Consider the following 23041-nt stretch of genomic DNA (forward strand, 5'->3'; position numbering starts at 1 on the left):
TCAGTGCTCTTGGAATATGACTGGGTTCAATTTAGTGGCTTGGAAAACTAAACCCCAAGGGTCTGCAACGTTGGGCTCATCACTCTCTCTCTGGCATTGCCTTAGTAATAATAAAATAGTCCAACAGTCTCTTAGAATCAATTCTCAGTTTCGGTAGAGTCTTGGTCTCCGGGCTTTCTCACTTCAAAGCCCAATTGCAGCAAACCACCTATTAGTTCCTTCAGTGACAGATAGTGTTTTTCACATGTGGCATAGAAAGGGTCTAAAATCTTTTGCAGAGTTAGACATAGAAGGACAATTTGCAAGTTTTTTCAATTATCTACCAAATTTGGCATTGCTGCTGCTCAATTCTTTTTGTTTTTCACAGGTCAGACACTATGTTCAGACTATGTCAGCACAATTCTCCCCAAAACCTCCAGACAATCCGGTAGATGATTTTTTTTAATGATCAATCCAATCTCTAGGGGCATAATATCAGCCTTGTACAGTTTAATTTTTAACTTACAGTGTTCTTCAGTAGCTGCCATCAAATCTAAATGGGAACAAGACCTTAACTTTCATATCACGGATGAATGTGGAACTCTATCCTCGGCCAAGTTCACAATATATCAATGTGTGCTCGACACACACTCATTCAGTTTAACATAGTTCATCAGGGGCATTGGTCCATGGCTAATGCTGGTGCGTATACACCCAGAGATGGACCCAACCTGTAGAAGGTGTGGGGGTGCGCCTGGTACATTGTTTCATATGTACTGGTCCTGTCCTTCGTTGACCAACTTTTGGAACTCTCTTTTCCATGTCTGAAGTCCTGTGGCATTAAATTAAACCAGAGCAACTCTGTGCTATGTTTGGTGTGGTCCCAAAATCTGAAGTTGCCCAACTCCAGACTCAGAGCACAAAACTTTTCATTACTGCTGGCCAGACAAAACCTTCCTCCCCCCTGGCATGTGCAATGGGCAAAAGATATGTCCTGTATGGATTTAGAAAAAAAAATGTTATACACTTTGTGGGTCAAAAAACAAATTTTATAAACTGCGGTACCCTTCCTGGATTTCTTTGAAAGACCCACGACTGTGTGTGTGTTTGTTGGTTTTATGTTTGGTTGTGTATTGCATTTTTCTTTATGTTTTGTTGGGCAGCTGGCTGCCAGTTATTTGTTGTTTAATTGTCGGGGAGGGAATCAGAATGTGAAGATTCTGAAGTTCTTTGTATAATACTGCAACCTTTGTCTAATAAAAAGAGTGGAACAGAAAACAGAGGAGGTTTCACCTGAAACATCTGCTAAAAAGGACCCACACGCTTTTCCACACCTCAACTCATGTGACAAAGCACATGATCAATAGCGCTCCTGGTGCCGCAACTTCTGCATGTCCCTTTCACACTGTGAAGAGGCAAAGTATGAAATGGACACGGTGGACTGCTTTGATGTGATATCAAATTGCACACATGCACACACAGTTTACAGTTTCCATTTCTCATTCATCATATTAATTAGTTTTAAACTTTGATCATATCTTTGATTAAGAATAAAGATGATTATCTGTTAGCAAAAGCACATATAGATAAACTCTGTTTTAGCAAACTGTATTGCTGTAAACATGAAAGACTGGATTTTAGCCCATCTCAGATGTAATAAGAAGTAACCCAGGGGGACTTTGATCTCTTTCAATCCCACCTATCTCGACGCCACAGCGTTGCCATAAAATATTGTGGTTACAACTGAAAATGTGTACCCAGAATTTTGTTTTTGACAACAAAGGTTGTCATGCTAGCTAGGCACTCGCGAGGCCTAGATACAAGGTCGTAAGACACAAACGGTATAGGAAAATGACTGAAGGGTGGCAATTTGGGAAACTAGTTTTACGGAAGCCACAGCCAGCACATCACAAGCAAATCTTTTTTTGATAGCAAAGCCACATGGCAGCTGAATGACATATCAGCTTTGTGCTTGATTATGAAAGATGTAATTTGAAGTTAGGGAAAATGTGGAGACAAGGAAACAAAAACAACCTGCTGTTGACTGAACTGATACTGAATTTTTCCTGTTGAAATACCTGTTTATTCTAGATAATGACATGTCAACCAAGCAATTTAAATCTGACACTAATTGCTATATTGCAATAGGTCCACTTGATGAGGTAGTAACTGTATTCATCACATTCAGCACAAAGACAAATGAATTGTTCTTTGTCCCTTTTAAACGTTTCACTAAAAATTCAATATTCTGGCAAACCATAAACAATTATTGTTATTTTCTTTTTTGACTGACAGCCTATTCTCTACCTGCCAAGATATCTGGCAGTGGTTAGGGACACACAGACTTACATATGTACACACGCACGAGCAAACACACATACAAATGCATAGCTTCTTAGTTAAAGGTTATGGACTTGAGGAATGTTCTCATTACTTCTTTGTACAACACTATCAGTATATGCCTCAGCTGTGGAAAGTGCACAATGTTTGCATGCATGTGTGTGTGTGTGTGTGCGTATTTGTGCATGGTTGTGCACTTACATCTGTGGGGATAATGAGGTGATAGTGCTCTCGAAGTGTGAGCTTGTGTGCTGAAAGCCAAGGTGGTAACTAACACTCTGACAACACTCTCCATCACCTTAAACCCCCTGGTGTTAAGAGCACCAGATAGAGCACAGTTATGTTAATTAGCTTCTCTAGCTGTCAGTCAAACACTCATGATAGCATGTTGTGTCAGGCTTAATGCCAAAATATACTGACTTAAAGACCATGCAAAACTTCTCTCTACAACAAAATATCCAATTGGAGCATAAAATACAACAAATGTATTCTTCTGTAGTTCAATGAGTGCTGTGCAACATGTTGAAAATAGTTTGTATTTTATTTGCCAGTTACAAACAAATGGAAATTATGTCTAGTTGGGCATCTTCAGAAGATGTACTTTTTCAACAGTAATATATATATATATATATATATTATATAGATTTTTTTTCTTTTTTAGTAGTCTGAGTTAGTAGTCTGACTGACACTCTTTTTATAATGGCTCGCCTACACAAACGAAAATTGCCCCTCTACTTTTGTGTTGCAGAAAAACAGCAGGGCATGTGATTCTGGTGGATTTAATACATTCAGCACCTAAGGCCAAGATTAAACCAAGCAGTTGTAAAATAGAAAGCGACAATGAGCGCCTGTAGAGAGAACCAGGCTATTATGTAGCAGGAGTGTTTGTGTTCGTTCTTTCCTGTACCGTATGATGGAATGTGTATGTTTTATCCAATCTGTCATGTTGTATCAGTGTGTTTAATCTGCACACAAGAGAGAAAGGGATCAACGTATAAGAAGCACATAAGAAAAAGAAAAGGTCACGTATTTTCATAAAAATTTCTACAGCAACCATTTATAGGAAACATAAGCTGATTAGAGGGCGATCGTGGGCAATCGTGGCTGCCGGAAGGTTGAAGGTTGCCGGTTCGAGCCCCGGCTTGGACAGTCTCGATTGTTGTGTCGTTGGGCAAGACACTTCACCCGTTGCCTACTGGTGGTGGTCAGAGGGCCCGGTGGCGCCAGTGTCCGGCAGCCTCGCCTCTGTCTGTGTGCCCCAGGGTGGCTGTGGTTACAATGTAGCTGCCATCACCAGTGTGTGAATGTGTGTGTGAATGGGTGGATGACAGGTTGTGTAAAGCGCTTTGGGGTCCTTAGGGACTAGTAAAGCGCTATATAAATACAGGCCATTTACCATAGAGCAGAAAAGAATCAAACTTTTTTTAAGAAGTAGAGGTTTAGAGGTTTTTGAATGGTGTGCCACTAAATTGAGTAACTGACTTTTGCATTTAGCTGATCTGTGACCTGTGGAGTCTTAAAAAAATCAATATATTTTCATAGTTTATTCTTCCAAAGCAAAAATAAACAAATATTTATTTATGTATTTACCAGTTGTCAGACTGTTGACCTGTACAAAGTACCCCACCTCTTGCCCTGGGGTAGCTGGGATAGGCTTTAGCCCCCCCCCCCCGTAACCCTGCTAAGGATGGATGAATGAATGAAATAAAAATAAATTTTTATGCATCTTGTGAACAAAATATTTGAAATCCATTTAATTTTGATTGTTTCCCTACACTGACATAGAAATAAAAATTAATTTTTATTTCCAAAAGGATAAAAGAAAAACACATTTCCTGGTGATATGGAAAGACTAAACAAGAAATTGATGATCTTACCAGAGAAGCAGTCACAATGTTGTTTCTGGGGTGTTGTGCTTCCAGTCACTCATATGGTTGTGATGCAGGATGTGATACTGGAAACATGTTTGTGAAGGTTCTCAGTCATCCAGGTCATCGTAGTCAAAGGAGCTTGCAAAGAAAAGCGTCTGGACTTCTTTAAGTTGCTTGAAGACGTTTCACCTCTCATCCGAGAAGCTTCTTCAGTTCTAAGGTCAAATGGTGGAGAGTCCCAGATATAAACCTAGTGGGAGTAACCCCCCACAGAGGGACAAAAGGACCCCCTGATGATCCTCTAATCGCCTGAGCCAAGGTGTGAAACTGGGCGTGGGTCCCAATCAGCCAGAGTTTCGGGTGTGAACTGAAGAAGCTTCTCGGATGAGAGGTGAAACGTCTTCAAGCAACTTAAAGAAGTCCAGACGCTTTTCTCTGCAAGCTCCTTTGGATACTGGAAACAGTTTAAAGCTTCAGTGGTCTTGTCCATCAGGCTCTGTTCAGAGAAATTGCATGTTCATATTGTAGTTTCACTTAAAACAAAGACTAATGAAAGGAAAGTACTTATAATAATAATAGTAATAAGAAGAAGAATTTAAAAAAATATAATAATAATAATATATTTTATTTAAAGGCGCCTTTAAGACCCTCAAGGTCATCTTACAGTAGCACAAGAACAATAGCAACAATACAATATAATAAAACATGGAAAAATAAAATGTTAACATAAAAGCATGAAAGTATAAAAGCTGAGCAATGTAAAAATGGACTAAGACAGATCAGGTGTACGCAATTTTTCAATAGATAGGTTTTAGACGTGATTTAAAAGTGGCGAGAGATTTTGTGGTCCGGAGACCTGGTGGAAGTGCATCCAAAGTCTTGAGGCAGAACAACTAAATGCTCTGAGTCCCGTGGTAGTCAAACGAGCATTATTATAGGTATATCTGCTATAATGTAGAGCTGTTTATTAAAATGAGTATAAGAGTTGCAACTGAAGACCTTTATCTTAAAGAGAAATCAATGTGTGAAGCCCTGAAGCACTAGCTTAAACACAGTACTGCAGAATGTTTCCTGACACTGAGTAATGATTGCTCTCTATTGTCATAGACGTCACAAAACTTTCCAAAGCACAAAGCAATGGTGCACGTTCTCCCTTTCAGTTCAGTCTTTAATCAAATACACCCACATAAAAGTTATTAAAAAAAACCATTATTCATTATAATATCAGCCTCTGGACATAATACATGCAGTTTCTGCAAACTTTTGCCTTATCACAACAATAAGATAAGATAAGCGAATGAACAAATACATGAAGCATAAACTATAACCTATAACAGTATCACTAGGTGTGTATGCAGTATGTTAGCTGATCATGAAGCCATTTAAATATAAGCTTAAGGTTGGAATAGCTTTGAAACTCTCAAAACATTTTTTTTTCTTCTTTTGGGAGAATCTGAAGCAAGATTCAGGTTCAACTGCGAGTTAAAAAAGTAGGAGCAGCTACTTTTTTCACTCATAAAATCAAGCATGCGGATCATCACATTAACAATGACCGCCTCTGGTGCTGTTGGTCAACAAGTGGTCGTGAAAACTGTGCTAATGTTAGTCGATGACAAAGAAGAGGAAATAAGGAAGGCATGCTAGGAGGCATTGGGAAACATGTAAAGGCAGGAGTGTGGAGGTGTGAGTAAGGACTTTAAATGTAGGTATTATTGCTGGTAAACAGAGAGAGCTGGCTTATGATGGAGAGATAGAAGGCAGATATACTGTGTGCGAAAGAGACCAGGTGGAAGAGAAGCAAGACCAGGAGCACTGGAGGTGATCGTGAGTGCACCACAGGTTGGATGTCAGTTTAAAGAGATAGAAGAAATTTGGAGTAACTTGAACAAAGTGGTAGAAAGTGTCCCGAGGAGTGAAAGAGTTATGATTGGAGCAGACTTCAATAGACATGAAGGCTGAAGGGACCAGGAGTGATAGGGAGGTGTTGGGCAGAGGTTGTGGTAAGGAAAGAAATGCAGAAGGGCAGAGTGGAAGAAGGCACACACAGGTGGACTACATCTTTTGCAGCGAATGTGAAATCTGAAGCAATAGGAGTTTGCAAGGTGTCAGGGAGAGTGTAACTAGGACTGGGTGGTAATCTGTAGGGTGGCTTTGGTAATCACACTGTGGACAAAAGGCAGAGATTAATGATAATGCCCTAAATAACCACCTAAAATGAGATAGGGCCTGATTATTCAAGATCTTGCATGTGAGAAGATGGATCTTATATTTAACAGGGAGCCAATAAAAAGAAGCTAATATGAAGAAATATGGTCTCTCTGTCTAGTCTGGTGTGTGCAATCTGGATAAATAAAGTTAGGTATCATCTGCATAGCAATGAAAATGTATGCCATGCCTTCTAATAATACTGCCTTAAAAAAGCAAGTACAGTGGAACCCCGACTTACGACTACCCCATTTAACGAAAAATTCAAGTTACGAAGGCACTTAACGGCAATATTTCTGCCTGTGTTACGGCAAAATGTCCGTGTAACGAAATCCGCTGGCTCTGATTGGCTGAGCCCAGAATGCCTACAATGCCCACAATGCGCTTCGCTGTTCAACTTGAACAACGTATTGTTGTTGCAGTCAGCAATTAGCCTATCGTTCACTCAAAAGGCACGATGGGTGGTTCGACTTACGAAAATTTTCAACTTACAAAAGACCCTCAGGAACAAATTAATGCGTAAGTAAGGTTCCACTGTATAATGTAACTATATTTGGTCGAAGCAAAGCATGCTCATGAACTCCATAATTAACCTTAATGTGTGTGAAGACAATTCCCCATTTACAAGAAAAAATGTGATTGTATTAGATGAATATGATTCAAACCACTGCAGGACATTTTCTTTAATATCTACGGCATGTTTTTATGTCTGTAGTAAAATATTGTGCTCAGTAGTATTGAATGATGGTATTTAGATGTTATTACAATCATTTTTTTACTTCTTTTTAGAAAATATTTATTAACTCAGAAAAGAAAATCCATCCATTCTTTTCCACTTATCCAGTTGCTGCATGGGGCTGGAGCCTATCCCAGTTGCCACAGGTGAGAAGCAGGATGCATTTATTTTTCTAAGTTTATCATTATTATTATCATTGTTATTAGGTTTATCTAAATCTTTATAATAATAATAAAAAAAACATGATTAAATACAATAAGCAGGTTTTGGTCTAGTCATAGTAGTTCATAATAGTAATAGTAGTTCATAGTTCATAGTAGTAATATCCATTATCCGAAGCCAATAGAAGCACTTCCTTTGGTTTATCACTGCACTCTGACACAGTGGTTCAGTGGTTGGCACTCTCACAGCAAAAAGGATTCAGGTTCACCCCCTGGCTGGCGCCGTTCTCTGTGATCTCTTTGCATCATCCTGCTGGGTCTGTGTGGGTTTCCGAACTTGCTGCCAAAGTCCAGTGATGTTTATGTTAGGTTAAATACTGATTATAAAACTGGACACTGTATAGAATGTGTTGTACATGATATAAATAAACAAATGCATCTTGTAGTCTAAAGTGGTTTAAGTGGTCAATAAGATTCCATCAGAGCCATCCCACACCCGAAAGGCAGGATATGAGTCTGTAAAGCCACTGCTGGTCTAGATCATGGCCCACTAATCAATGAGATCAACCATGAGCTAGCCACAGTGACATTACTGTGCATTAGTTGGTGCTAAAAAGCTTAGCTGTAAAGATAGATGTGAAAGTAGTCGTGATTCACATTAGCTGTAGGAAAATGTTATTGCAAATAACATTGGAGAAGCGCATACAGGGAGATGCTTGGCCAGTAACAGAGTCAGGCTTTTGCAAGTTGACAGTTTGTACCAGTATGATATGTGCTAACTGTGTTTCTTTATTTTTTGGTTTTATTGTATTTTTAAATCACAAGGTTTTTCTGCAGAATTTTTTTTATTTTTTTCATTTGATATTGATTTCAAACGGTCTCTGCCATGTATTTATGATTTTTTTTAATGGCTTGGCTACTAATAGACAAGAATATTATGTTTATATTATTTATATATTATTTAAAGATGAATTTTTATTTAAAAACTTACAAATATAGACATCTCAAAATTGTATACACACTTACTGTAAGTTATGTGATATAGACAAGTACTATAAAAACAGCAGCAACTGTTTTTCGAAAATATTTGTAAGGTTGTGTTATTTTGGCCATTTTGATGTGCTTGTCCTGACGAGAGTGGCATAGTTTCTGTTGCAGGTCTTCTTCCTGTCACTCAGGATTTGGAATTATTAGGAAACATAGTGTTTACCTATGCAAATGGGTCTTAAACTGTTCTTTAAAAGTTTCAGTTGACTAATTAGGCTGTACATTGTGGAGGCGATTCCTCTCAAATATAAATAAAATAACAGTGCATTCCATAGTTCAGAAGCCACATTCTCAAATTCAGAGTTTCCATTAGTTTTCAGTCTAGAACGAGGAACCACCAACCAAACGTGTGACAGAAGTTTATATGGTGGATCAAGCAAAACACAAATCCAAGGCCAATTATGTTTGAATAAAAGGGGAAGTGTGCAGCAGGAAAATGTCAGTGATTTTTTAATGTCAGAGGGTTTTTTTTTTAAAGAAACGAGTTATAAAAAATATGTTCTGTTTCATGTCAGTCTCAATCAGAGACAGTACATAACACGTATAGACTTGCATGCCTACACAAAGGAAAATATAAATGTGGCCAATTCGTTCAGTGCAGGGCCACTGATTAGACCAAACTCATTTTTCTTTCTTGATAGAAACAAGTCCCTGATTAAAGATTTGATTGCATCGTTTGCCCCATGTGGTTCACATGATTGAATGGTCATGTGGAAACACAAGCAGAACATTAAGAAATGCTGTATTAGGAATTGATATTCAAGAAGAAAACACAACTGCATTTCTGTATATACACTGAGCATTAATGAAATATGCTAAGAAACATCCCAAGAGAGACAGCAGTGAATGAGCTTTTGTGAGACCATCTCCAGTGATAGACTTTGTGTTTTTGACTGGTATTAATCAGATTTTGTCATCCAGTTTTTTTTTTTTTAAATTACCTCATTGGACAATTGGCAGACTGAGTATATACATCAAACTTATCCAACTTTGAGAGCAATCGCCACTACAATATACAGCAATATATATATTTTTTTGGTCCAAGAATTTTTCATAATCAGTGTGTCAGTGGCTGTTTTTCACCACCTCATAAAACGTTACATCAATTGATGTGTTGGGTTAACACAATGACAATCAGGAAGGAAGGAGTGACCAGTAAGTCAATTAAGAAGACCTTCTTTTCTTCACCTTCTTATGGTGAGCATACGATGGTTCCTAATAATCATTTTTATAATAGCTAATATTTTCCAGAACGCAAAACGCTTTGGAATTATTGATGACTGCAGTAAAACTAAATATTGTATTGGCTACCAAGACATAGAAACACTCCACTTGCTCTCAGAGACTTATACAAAAAAAGAAAATTTGCCATCTGTAAATACTTAACCTGACAAACTGTCAGGCTGAAGTGAGTAATAAAAGTCTGTGTAAAATAAATGGGAGGTAACAAAAAAAATCAATAAAACATATGGAAATGTAGCTGAATAATTGTTGTCTTTGACCCAGGGTTTATCATATTGTTTTTCCCATTTTGGATCTCTTAAATTGAACTAAACCACACACACGCACACTGACACACACAAACAAAATTAATTTAAACAGGAAACGACACCCAACGCTGTGCCACTAGCTCACTTTGAAGTCTCCCACCCATTATATAATGGCTCCTAAACGTCCAGCACCCTAAATCAGCTTTCCCTTCTCCCCTTGTCTTGACTTAACATGACAAACAGACATTCTTTAGTGGGTGGGAGGGATAATCTGTTAATCTCTTTGCTGAGGCAAATGGTAGCAAGGATAGACAGGCAGATTGATCTCCACAAAGCTGATGAGATGCTCTCTAGTTTTGACTGAGGCAATGAAAGCTGCAGTGTAGTGTAGGAACTGAGAATGGATCCAAATGAGCCGTTTTAATAAAGTGAGAGAAAGAGACATGGGGGAAGAAGAGAGATAGATTCAGGAAAGAAAGCAGAAATAAATGGTAGTAAAAGAGATGGAGAGAGGTAGATTGAGTAAAGTAAGAATAAATGGGAAGGTAGTGGAGAGAGAGAGCGATGGATGGATGGAGGGAAAGAGAGGATGCAAAGGGTGGGAGGGACAGATTGATAAAGGCAAAGGTATAGAGAAATCAATCCAGAGGCAGGAATATGCCCTCTAGAGAATAAACCTTCTTGGGAACTACTGGCTCCTTTTGCTTACAGGAAGAGGTATATCTGTGATTACAAAAAAAAAGGCTGGTCTTGCTTTCATAAGCCAAAGTTTGGCAAGTAAAGAGGAAAACTTTGGCTGGATTCACTAAAAATACTAATCTTCATGTAAAAAAGTTGATGTTGTTTCTCCATAGCATATCTTGTGTTTTTACGTGTCAGTCAGTGATGACTTCTGTAAATCCCCTGCAGCTGAATGCTAATGAAATTGTGTCTCCCCTATCTAATCTTTGTCTGTCTGCTATACAGTGCTCTGTGGGGATAGGAAGGAAATAATAAACATCCAGTCAATCTAACTATTTTTTTTGCAAAAATACTTTAACATCATGACACCCCAACTACTGAAACTAATTTATTCACATTCTGGAAGGGCATGAAAAACTATGGTATGTTACACATGTGATTCTTGGTGACCAGCTGTGTGTGACAACTTTTTTAAATTGACAGCTCCCTGACTCTCACAGGTTAAGATTGGACAAACTATGTCTACAATTTAATTAGATTCAAATTAGCGACCTCACATGCAAACCAACATAGTTTAGTGTGAGCTTGTGATTGAAAGAGTCAGCTTCAAATTGCCCAATTATGGTAAGATCTGCTTCCCACAGGTGGGAACCATCAACCGTCTAGAGAGAAGGGATGCTATACAGAGAGCTAATTTCTAGAGACAAATTAGTGGAAAAGAGGGAGAGCCAGCGTATTCCCTCGCCTCCCTCTGTTTAGTCTCATGTCATTTATCGGACAGCCTGACCGATCATGTCACACAAAATCTCAGGTAAGAAAAAAACACTTATTACTATACAACAGATAGTCTCATAGTGTTATAGAGGATAACAGACTTTATTCAGTTTCAGCAAAAGTACAGAATATTCCTTACCATCTTAAAACTTAAAAATGAGATTTTAATTCATCTAAACAGTAACAAATTTCCTCAACAAAGTAGATTTTAATTTCCTAGAGAATCCCTCAAACTGTAGTCCAAAATATATCAAACAGAGAATAAATACGAATGGGCCCCATTTCCTCTCCCAATCAGTGAGCAAAAGCTACCAAGTGCTCTGTTCACATCAATAATCAAGCCACAAGCTTACTCTACCGGGGTGATGACCTGGAGCTAGAATGAAAACAAGATTCCAGCACATGTAATAGGATGTCTATAGCTGTAACGCTGAACTCAAAAGTAACAAAACTGAAAATACGAAATAAACTTACACAGGCACTCTATCAGAGCTGTAATTGTTAGGTTGCCTGGGTCGTCGACCCACAGTTTTCAGTTTTACTGAGTGCCTGTGTAAGTCTCACGAGTGTTAGCTTTATTTTAACACCAAGATTGTTTATGCAGAGTTTGTAATTGTAGAGAAATACTCGTTTTAAGAATGTTATATTCATGCAAGAACCTCAGAAAATCCCATTGGGGTTTAAGAGGTTTTAAGAGAGCAACTTCACAGAAACTTTTCTGATATCTCAATCCTAAATAACATGCTGAAAATGTCACAGTATTACACTGAGAATGTTCTTCCACTGTTACCATGTAACGCTGTGGTTATGTTCTATTATATTTATAAAACCTGCACTTAAGCTGCTGCTAAAGAGTAATACTAAAGACAAAATACAGATTTTTCTTCTTTTCTTTTCTTTTTTTTAGGGGGTATGTGTCAGTAATTATGTTTCAAATCTGTGACATTGACCGTGTTAAATAGTTTGCTGAGTTCTGGTCCTTTCACTTGAATGCGAAGTCTGATCAGTTATATTTAAAACACAGTCAGGGAGACTAAAAATGGTTACAACATCAGAAGATCGATACTCAATACATATTCACCACGGATACAGAATATGACAAATAAATAATCTAAGACTGACGAACAATTTTTTAAAATACTGTTTAAAAAGAGGGTTGTTTATGAGTGCTTTCAGAGTATTAGTGAGTGTCCTTCTTTTAAACTGCTTCTCAAGAAGAGAAAAACGGCAGCAAACTTTAGGTGCCCTATAAGCTGAATAAGGCAGGAAGTAGGAGAGAATCGCTGGAGTCTGCATGGTGTAGGTGGTGGTTGTGGAGCAGTTGACAAATGAAGACTTGGATGAAGCTCTCTGTATGCCTAGGATATGGTGGAGATGAGGAGAATCACAGCAAAGAACAGGAAACCTGTTAGGATGCCTGGGTCGTTGACCCAGGGTGTTTGAGTTTATGTTATTATTTATACTTTCTAGTTTTTGGTTTCTTTGAGTTCCGTCTTATGGCTTATGTCTCCCCTGTCACCTGCATCCCCTTGTCTAGTTCGCGTCTATGTGTATCCTAAGTTCCTATATCCCCGTGTTCAGTCAGTGTTTGTGTCTGCCCTGGTCCCACGTCTCTGTTCCCTTTGTAGTGCCTGCATATGAGTCTGTGTCTTTGTTCAGTCTGTGTTATGTGTTTCCTGTTTTACTTTGAAAGTCCATGTCTGATGTTAATGTGTCTGGTTTTGCTTCCTCTTGTCTCGTTAGGCCTGATTTGCCCCAGCTGTGTTTCCCTCCTGTTACCCATTCCCTGATTGCTCCCTCTGTGTATTTAAGCCCAGTGTTTCTCTGTGTCGCGATCTACCGTTTTCTTAACTGTGTGTTCTGTCATTTCTCCAGTTTAAGTTTGTTTTGAGTTTTTCAGTTATGTTATATTTTTGAGTACCTAATTAAAGCCTTTTTGAGTTCACGTCCGTCTCCGGAGTCTGCACCTTGGGTCCTATTCCTGCCTGCACACAGCCACACCTAACAAAACCGTCACTTATTGGCTTGCAAAACTCAGGAAACAAGATCATTGGTTCAAGGGTGATATTTGGCAAATGGGCAAAAGTGGAAAGAAAAACAGTATGAAGGGCTCAAACACCCAGGAATGCAGGCAGATGAAAATACATGAATCTTGTGAATATAGCTTCGTTTTATTTGCCATTAATAGTAAGTTGCATTTAAGGACACAAATAGAAGAAGCAATTCTGCTAAACCTATTTGGAAATATTATGTTGGGTGGTGTTTTGCTACCCTGTAGTTGGACACCTGCACCAGACTGACTCCAAGAAAAGCAGCACTCTATTCTTCAAAGTCATCCTCCAGAGACATTGCATCTTTGTGAAAAAGGATTCACACTGCAGCAGGATAATGAGCCCAAACACACCTCAAAGCTTTGCAGGAACTACTTGAAGACAAAAGAAGGTCTGCTGACTGTCACAGACTTTCCACCACACTGAGCATTTATGGGGCACTTGAAGAGTGAGAAAGCCAAACATTCCTGGCGTAAAAAGAACCTCTTTGGAACATTGTCAGATCATGCTGGGATAACCCGGGTCATAAGTTTTAACACAGTTTTGTTGAGTCTCTGCAGCTTATATATATGCTGTCATTCAAGAAGACAAGAGAGGAATGCAAAACAGAAAGAGGTTTGAAAATGCATACACATTTTTGACTCCCATCTGTAATGAAAAAAAAGCCAAATATTTTACATGAAGTTTTCTCCTTGTGACTACATGCATTTCCTCTAAAAAATGTATTTTAGGGTTAATTGCTGGTTCTAAATTGGCCGAATGTTCTGCTCTGACTTTCTGTGTTTTTGTCTGAAACATATCTCACCTACGTCAGCCCTTGCAAACCTCCAAGTTGGGTAATCTGTTAAGCAAATCAACTATTAAAAATAACAAGGGCAACTATGAACAAAGAATCGTCACAAAATCTGATATTGACTAGATATACAAATACATAATACTGAGGCCTTAGCTTGCAGGAGTATCTAAATATGTAGACTTTTGTTGTTACAGAAGTTTGAGAAGGGTCTACTCAGAGAAATTCTCTGCTGCCAAAAAATAACCTACTGTTTCTATTTTGAAATATACAGCATGTAAGTAATAATTGCCCCAAAGGATAAACAGACCCAAAGAAAAAGCACAGGCAGGTCATGAAAAGTAAATACCCACTCTTGTTCAGTTTCATTTTTCTACCAAAAAAAAACTATCAGCTCTCATTACCAAGAGAAAGTGGACGACACTTAAAGGAGTTCTGTTTAACATTAGAATGCCCTTAATTAGACTGAATGTCCTGATTAGAACAGCGGATAGCTGCTCGGGTCTCTGTATGGCCTGTGTGTATATGTGAACCTGATTTGACTCAGTGTGTGCCTGTCTCCTGGAGTTGTAATACTTTTATGTAAAAACCTATAAGTAAAGATGTTCTGAAGTGGGTTACAGACTGTACACAGGGGTTAAAGTGTGTGTATGTGTGTGTAAGTGTGGGTGTCAGATCTTGGAGCTGAAACTCAAGGCAAAGCATACCATGACAAGCCTCATTAAGGGGGAATCTCTCCACTGTTCTGGCTGTCGACATCACCACCGCCAGACTTCTCTAATTACGCTCTCTAAGTGCTGTTTCGTGCAAGCAATCAGCCCACTGCTCTTTGCATATGCAAATATGACAGACCTGATCATTAGCTTTTATATCTCACGCACTCTAATTGTTATTGTAAAAACTGCCGCATGGAGCCAAGGGCAAACGCGCTCAGTGCGCTTGCTGTTTTTCACCTCTCTCTCTTGCTCAATCTATCAACGACTGTCGACTCTCATTCACGCTACATGTTTTATGAGGTTTGGTCGCTTTAAACAGAGTCATGTAGTTGAATGTCACGGTAGTATAATCAGCCAACAAATGCCTCTGCGTGACATTATTCCATCAGAGCAGAGGGGAGAAAAATAATAGAGGAGCACTTCCTGGCAAAGCCTAATTGGCTAAATGGAGTCACTTAGGCAGAACGACAGTCCCATCACACCGATGATGATGATGATGATGGTGATGTCCCTGAAGAAATGGCTTGGAAGTCTACTGGCTAAAATAAATGTTTCCAAAATCAAATGGCAGTGTTTTGAGATCTTGGAGGGGGGAGTTAAACACTAAACACAATGGAAGTGTAAAAAAAAAAAAGGTTTGAAGGACTTTAGTGGGACTCTCCTTGAGAGAGACACAGAGACTGAGAGCAAGAAAGAGAGAGATTGAGAGGGGGGCACAAAGATTTGCATTTGTTGAGCTATGGATTCCTTCAACGTTCAATTCCACCATCAGGCCGGGATCTTTCTGTGTGGAGTTTGCATGTTCTCCCCGTGTCTGCGTGGGTTCCCTCCGGGTACTCCGGCTTCCTCCCACCATCCAAAGACATGCAGCTTGTGGGGATAGGTTAATTGGATAATCCAAATTGCCATTAGGTGTGAATGTGCGAGTGAGTGTGAGTTTGAATGGTTGTCTGTCCCTGTGTGTTGGCCCTGCGACAGACTGGCGACCTGTCCAGGGTGTACCCCGTCTCTCGCCCTATGACAGCTGGGATAGGCTCCAGTGCCCCCCCGCAACCCTGAAAAGGATAAGCGGAAGCAGATGGATGGATAGTGGTCTGTTATTAGCATATTATTGTTCAGCTTGTCCTTGTCCAGCTTTTCAACTGGTCCTTTATATTAGCAGTCCACAACCTTTTTTGCATCACAGACCTGTTTATGTCCAACAACATTTTCATGGACCGGTACCAAAAAATAGAACACATGGGGAAAGACCCAGGGAAACAGAGTTAACGATAAAAATTATATATATATTTTTTTAAATAACGTGAAAAACTGTTTAAAAACTCTGAAAACCAAAAATTTTACACCCGAGTCTCAACTCTCGCAGCCCAGTACCAAACGACTCTGGGGGGGTTGGGGACCGCTGCTTCACACAGTCCATCAGTTCATTCTCTGGTGAAAAAAGTCCTTTAAGCTGTGAGTGGGAGCACTGAGTTAGAGACCGCAAAAGATTCTGTGGCCAGCTACACAAGAGAGTTCTTAATGTGCGACGGGTGCATGTTTAATGGTCACGTGCTGTGAGGGGGACTGAAGAGCGGGTTGGCGTGAGTAGTGACAGTGTCCTAACAGATTTCAAAGTTGTTAAGTTTACACTATTATTCACTTTGCATAACTCTGTATGTTTCTGTTTGATTCGGAGGGGAGATCACTTGCTGTGTGATTCCTGCGTTGTCTTCCTTCTCTCACCCCAACCTGTCGCAGCAGATGGCCCCCCCCCGCCCTGAGCCTGGTTCTGCCGGAGGTTTCTTCCTGTTAAAAAGGAGTTTTTCCTTCCCACTGTTGCCAAAGTGCTTGCTCATAGGGGGTCATATGATTGTTGGGTTTTTTTTCTCTGTATCTATGAAGCGCCTTGAGGCGACTTATGTTGTGATTTGGCGCTATATAAATAAAATTGAATTGAATTGAATTGTACTTGTCCTAGCACAGTGGCTGTGTAGAGAAACCGAAGTGAGTTCATGATGTTCTCCCATAGAAATGTATATGTTTAAAAGGAGGTTTAATGTGTACTTTATTGCCAGTTGACCTGCGAAATTGTGGGATGTAAACAATGTGTTTATTTGTTTTGTTTTCTCTTTTTTTTTGTATTTGTTTCTTGACAGGTCGCTACTGTTGTCTATACTGTTTGAATTTAATGTGTACATCTGATAGTTACTGTTGTCTCAGACCCTGAAAGAGAGTTTTGGGCTGAGCCAGTGGAATAGTTACATTTTGCCGTTTTCACTCAAAACTATAGAATTAAAACTGTGCTCCTCCGAGTACAGTTGGAAAATAAAAAAGTCCACAAAAGAGTATTTCCTGTGTCCTGTCTCATTCCCCATGACCGGGCCACATATATTAAAGTATATGCATCAGAATATACTTTACTGTGTGACTAACTCACTCAGTAAAGTCTTCGGTCTTCCTCAGCTCCCTGATCAGAACACTGTTTATTCAATGTTCAGCTTAAGGTTTCCCACAAGGGCTTTGCTAACCAGTGGATGATGATACAGGAGCTATGTCCATCCTGAAGTACGTGTTTACTTTTCTGTTAATAGCTGCATTTCTGGAAAACACACTAAAATGGCAACAAAAGTTGAAAACGCCTGCTGTTTGGAAGTAGTGAAAGTAACATAGCAAGTAGGGATGGGTATCGTTTAGGTTTTATCCAATACCGGTGCCAAATCGGTACTTTTGAAACGGTGCTGGTGCTTAAACGGTGCTCGAACCGGTGCTTAAAGAATGGAGAACACAAACTTCGTCCAAAAACCTCCCATGTTTTTATTTTTAGCAGTCTCTTTTTTTCTGCAAAATGATAAGAACCGAAACAACATATAAACATCATCTGTGCAAAGATTTATGTTTTTAAAGTGAAACTGTGAAAAATTACAGCACTGTCAATACATGAATATCCAGATGTTGTACAAAAATGTCCAATTTTGGCACACAATTGGACACCATGCCAGTTGAATTTTTTAGGTATTTAAGAGCAGAAATTAATTTATTTTATTAACATGCTTAAAAATGCTTTTTTTAAAAATACGTTTTTGAAGAATTAACCACACATTTACACGGTAATGGGCCTTTTCTGCCATGGAGCGCCTCTGGCCCTTTAAACTCTGAGGGGCTGTAACTTTGGTTTCTTTTGGTTAATTTGCATGATTGACACATCTTTTTAATTGTTTGAGCCAATAGAGTCACAGTAATGATGCCACGTTCACATTACTTCAACCAATCAGACGTGCCAAGGCCAAAACCCACGTGGGCCCAAATTTACTGCATGTTACGTCTGTCCAGTCACGTGTCTATAGGTGGGTCTAAAATGGAGGTTGTTGACGGAAAATGGCTCTGATGCGGTTAGGTAGGCGTGGTAACTGCTGATAATCACATGGCTACCGGCGAAAGTAACGGAGGAAATCTGGACGGTTTCTGTGGATACCACACGTCTGGACTTATATTTCTCACCCCATGTTATAACCGATTAAACGTGATCTCCTCCTTTTTGCTCGCGGTACCGGGGCGTGGGGCTTAAAGCACTTGTTGCAGGCTGCTGAGTTTGCATCTTTTGCTGTGAAGTACAGCCAGACTTTTGACTGCTTCACCTTGGGCATTTTTAATCTGTAGCTCTGCTCTGTACGTACCTGGGCCCGCCTACTATCCTTGTAAAGGTAAAATGATTGGCTAGAATCCAAAGTGTATGACATCTCAGGAAAAAAAAAACCACCGAAATGTGCGTTGCTTTTCGGTCTGGTTTCTACCGTTTATGTCCGGTATCTGGTGCCATTACCAGATACCGGTACCCATCCCTAATAGCAAGTAAATCGTGCTGCTGCAGTTGAATGACTGTATCATATCACCTGCTTTAGCAAATATAAAACTGGTTTGAAAGAGTTTGAAGAGCTATAAAGAAAAGCTTAGAGACATTAACAAGCTCTAAGCTTGAAATTGTATTCACAAACCATTCAGACATATTTCATTGGTATTATTTATTTATGGTTTATAAATATATGTTTATGCAAGGTAAAACCTTGAATATTTATGGAATTGAAAATATCAAATGAAACACAAATACATTAAATGCAACTCAAATATACTTAAAATGTAAAGTTATTGAATGAAAACTGAGAGTAATGCATGTACTGGCCTAACTAATATTTTTACTAGGGTTCCATATTGTACTACTGATGAAGAAGCATTCACTATTGCATTGAGGAAATCCTAAAGCGAACCAGTCTGGTCATACAGCTCCTGATTATCCAGCTATCATTACACAGAACATGTCTTCCTCATCACAGACTGTCTACAGTCTTTCCCCTTTTTGACCAAATAAAGGTCAAAGACACAAGAAGTAGGAACTTAAAGCAGGTTGCAATTACTAAACTAAGCTAAGTATACAAAAATATCAGATATATTACGTAATTATAAATATTCAATATTCAGTTCACATTGATTGGGATAGGGTTAGTGGTGTGCTCTTGTATCCTCATAGCCTGGGTTTTTCCTCATGGACAAGGACTATTTACGTGGTATGTTGGTTGGTGGAGTACTCGATGCTGCATGGCAACTTGGTTGTCCTAGTAGAAGACAAGAAGTCCTTGTGAACCTAATTGTATATGTGTGTAATATACAAATATCCAAGTTTTGGATTTATCACTATACAGACTGAGACATCGCTTCCTGGGAAAAACTAATGAATTTCTTGTGAAAATTACAACATAATTTGCCCATATTATAATTTAAAGTCATTCAGTATTCACACTGACAACAGCAACAAGTCTGCCACAGAACAGTTCGTGCATTTATTAGAAATGTTTGATCTTAAACAGCATGTGATTGGATCCATCCACACCATAGATCACACACTTGATCAAAGTTTGTTTGTTTTTTTGTTGTTGTTGTTTTCACAGTAGCCGTCACAGTTACAAATGTAGAAACATTTTATTGATCTGTCAAGACAAATACCAAGCTATTCATTAATAAGTGTTACATCAATGCCAGCACAGCTGATACATTTCTCATTGAATTTTCAGAGTACACATTACTGGTACTGTCCTCATGTGATGAAATACTGGATAATGTCTGTGAAGAATTTGCCGGAGAACTGAGAGAAAATATAGTTTTTTTAAATTGTGAATTTGAAGCATTTTCATTTGAGGTGCTCTTTGAAAGGGATACACAAGCTAAAATACAAAAAACTCCACGGCTCTTTTCTCATATAAAATTTAAAATGGCTTTATTCCTGTGGTATGATTATAGTTAACCTACAACTCTAACACATTTCAACACAGAAGCCTTGATCAGGGAACGAGTCTATCAGCACACTGAATCACTAAAACACTAAAAATCCAACAATACGAGGAGACTTCAAAAGCCTAGGCAGATACAAGACCTTCAAAAGATCACAAAAAACTATAAGGGTCCCTGTTTATGTTGTTTTACTAGTGGATTTTTCCACCCTCAACCTAGATGGAATTTTGCTACTGGTAGAACACACCATACTGTATGTGTACGGCCCCTTACAACAGTGTAATGAATTTGCTTTGTTCTTTCAGAACAACATTTCTAGTATTAGAGGTAATATCGTATGTAGTGTTTATCTAGCACTGCCTCGCAGACTAATCAAATGACTGTGCTTGATGTCCACATTTTCACATGTAAATTCATCAGTTAAAGTCTTGCAGCTCTTTACTTGATCCCATCACTACCCAACTGTTCAAAACTATACTATATACTTTGTAAATATTATCAACTGCTCTTTACAGACCGTCAGCTTCCCTGTTTCAAATGTATTGTAATTACACCACTAATCAATAAATATATCCATTGGAATGAATAATTGCAGACCTAATTTTTCTTGCCTCAGTGTGCATCTGTTTTTTTCAAATAGCAGACTAACTACATGCATAAATACAACAAACATAAATACCAACAGGGTTTCAAATGAAATCATAACACAGAAAGGTCAGATTCTCGATTGGTTCTCATCACACCTAAATGTAACAGTTTTTGCGTTTCAGTTGAAAGATTTAGATCTGCAGAAATATAAATTCAGTCACTGGTTTCCCAAGTGTCTGCTCTTTGTTACGACCCGGGTCATGATGCTGTGTGTTGTTTATGCACCTCACACCTGAGTGTGGCGTTGTTCGTGCTCTCTGTTGTTTGTGTTCATGATCCTGTTCCAGGTGGAGGCGGACCATCGGCTGAGGATGAAATGAGGCTGGCTATAAAGTGGGACCTGTCAAAACCAGCGGCCCTGCCTACTTCCTGCTTCCAAACAAGCAGGAAGCCCTGTGTCTTGTGTTTAGTGGTGTGCTGTGTGTGACCAAGTTTCTGTGATGAGAGAGCTTGAGGTTGTCTTGTATATTTTGTACTATACAATACTGTATATGCAAGACAAGTGTAAATAGACCTTTTCTTTCTATGGTGTCTCATTGTGGGTAATTTATTTCTGTTTCATTTCCAGTGTTTTGTTTGTTCTTTTGGCCAGATCACCCTGACCAGATGGGAAAATATCTGGTTGTTGTGAGACCGCAATCCTGAGGCAGCGCTGGTCTTTCCTTGGGAGCGGGGGCGTTATCTTTCCTTTTTTGTGTGTGTTGCGCTTTGGTTTCCCTGAGGCTGGGGTGTAACACTTTGTCCTTAATCTTTAATCTTAACATGCTTCCCTTTGGTACCATCTTTCAGGCTATCGTTCTTATGCAAATGATAAACGGCTGTACTTATCATTTTCCTCTGATCTTACCACTTTTCACAAACTAATGAACTGCACTAATGTCATTAACTGCTGGATGTCTACAAACTTTTTAGGTCTAAAACATCAGGACACCAAGGCTCGTCTGCCTTCACACTCATATGAAATTGAGTGACATCCCATTCTTAATCCACCCATTTGTAGCTGAGTTGCTGTTGGTCCCAGTCACTTCCTCTTTGTTTTAATACCACTATTACCAGATTTGTTGCACAGGTGGCATCTCATCATGGTACCACGCTGGAATTCAATGGGCTACTGAGAGCAATGTATTCTCTCACAGATATTTGTAGAAGCAGTCTGTTTACCCAGGTGCTTGATTCTATACACCTGTGGCCATGGAAGTGATTGAAAAGTGATTGAAAGTGATTGAACACCTGAATTCAAAGAAATAGAGAAAATACTGAATGAAACATTTTGGGCAATAATCATATTTATAAGGTCATCACAAGTACTTTTATATCACTTAAAAATATGTAAAAAGTTATAAAATTCATATCTCAGACGCTGACTCTAAGAAATTGGTCGATGTATTTATATCTAGCAGGTTAGACCAGGGGTCGGGAACCTTTCTGATGATGAGTGCCATCTAAAATTTCCTCAGAAGTCAATGTGCCATTTGATTGCATTAGCAATAAATTTAATAACGCTCTATATTAACAGTTACACACTATATAGAACAACTTTATAGAATTATATTTGTTCGCAGATGTTGGCAGCTATCAACGAATAGTTATCAGCTATTTTGAAACAAAGAAAGATACTTTTTATCCATAACAAGAACAACAAATGAACTGTACAACAGAAAATGCAAATGCTATTTAAGGTCTCCTCACAACAATGATAAGAAAAATAAACTGTGCCAATATGGCATGTTTGTTAATACAGAGATACACATGTTAATCTGATCTCTGGTCTCCCACTCAGAGACACAGGTCTCTGAGTGTCCAGCATTCAGACGGCTACCTGAGGACACTCATGTGAGAGAAAATCTGCTCACACAGATATGTTGAGCCAAATACTGTCAATAAGGCCAATGTTCTGAAGACATTTAAACTTATCAGCCAGTGATGTCCAGCAGGTGAAAATGCAGCTCCATGAACACACACAGCTGTGGATTCCAGCTGTGTTCATAGTTTTGCAAACTTTGACCCCCCACAGAGTCGAGCTTTTCAGTTCAATCAGCTGCATGTCGATGTCGCATTAACTGGCATTAACTCAGCCAGTTAATGCGAGACAAATCCTTTCTGGTTTGATCAGAAAAGAAAACATTGGTCCAAACACCTGAAAGTACCGAAAACACATTGTGAATTCTGTCTCGAGTCTACGGATGTATCCGTGTATTTCCGCAGTGCTGATGCTGTGCTGAGCGAAAAGCTCCTGAAGCATTTGAAGTGTCGGAATGTGGAAAGGTAACAACGTCCCTCTCACCGG

At 39.0% G+C, this 23041-nt stretch overlaps 1 protein-coding gene across 1 annotated transcript in view; it reads left to right on the forward strand.

Moving 5' to 3' along the window:
- The window catches only part of LOC102206054 (neural-cadherin-like), a 366907-nt gene that overhangs the window by 17635 nt on the left and 326231 nt on the right, over nt 1-23041 (forward strand). The gene's annotated exons all lie outside the window — the stretch shown is intronic.

This window comes from Pundamilia nyererei, unplaced genomic scaffold (assembly GCF_000239375.1).
Source record: "Pundamilia nyererei isolate P.nyererei 1_Seehausen unplaced genomic scaffold, PunNye1.0 scaffold00019, whole genome shotgun sequence".
Lineage (NCBI taxonomy): Eukaryota > Metazoa > Chordata > Actinopteri > Cichliformes > Cichlidae > Pundamilia > Pundamilia nyererei.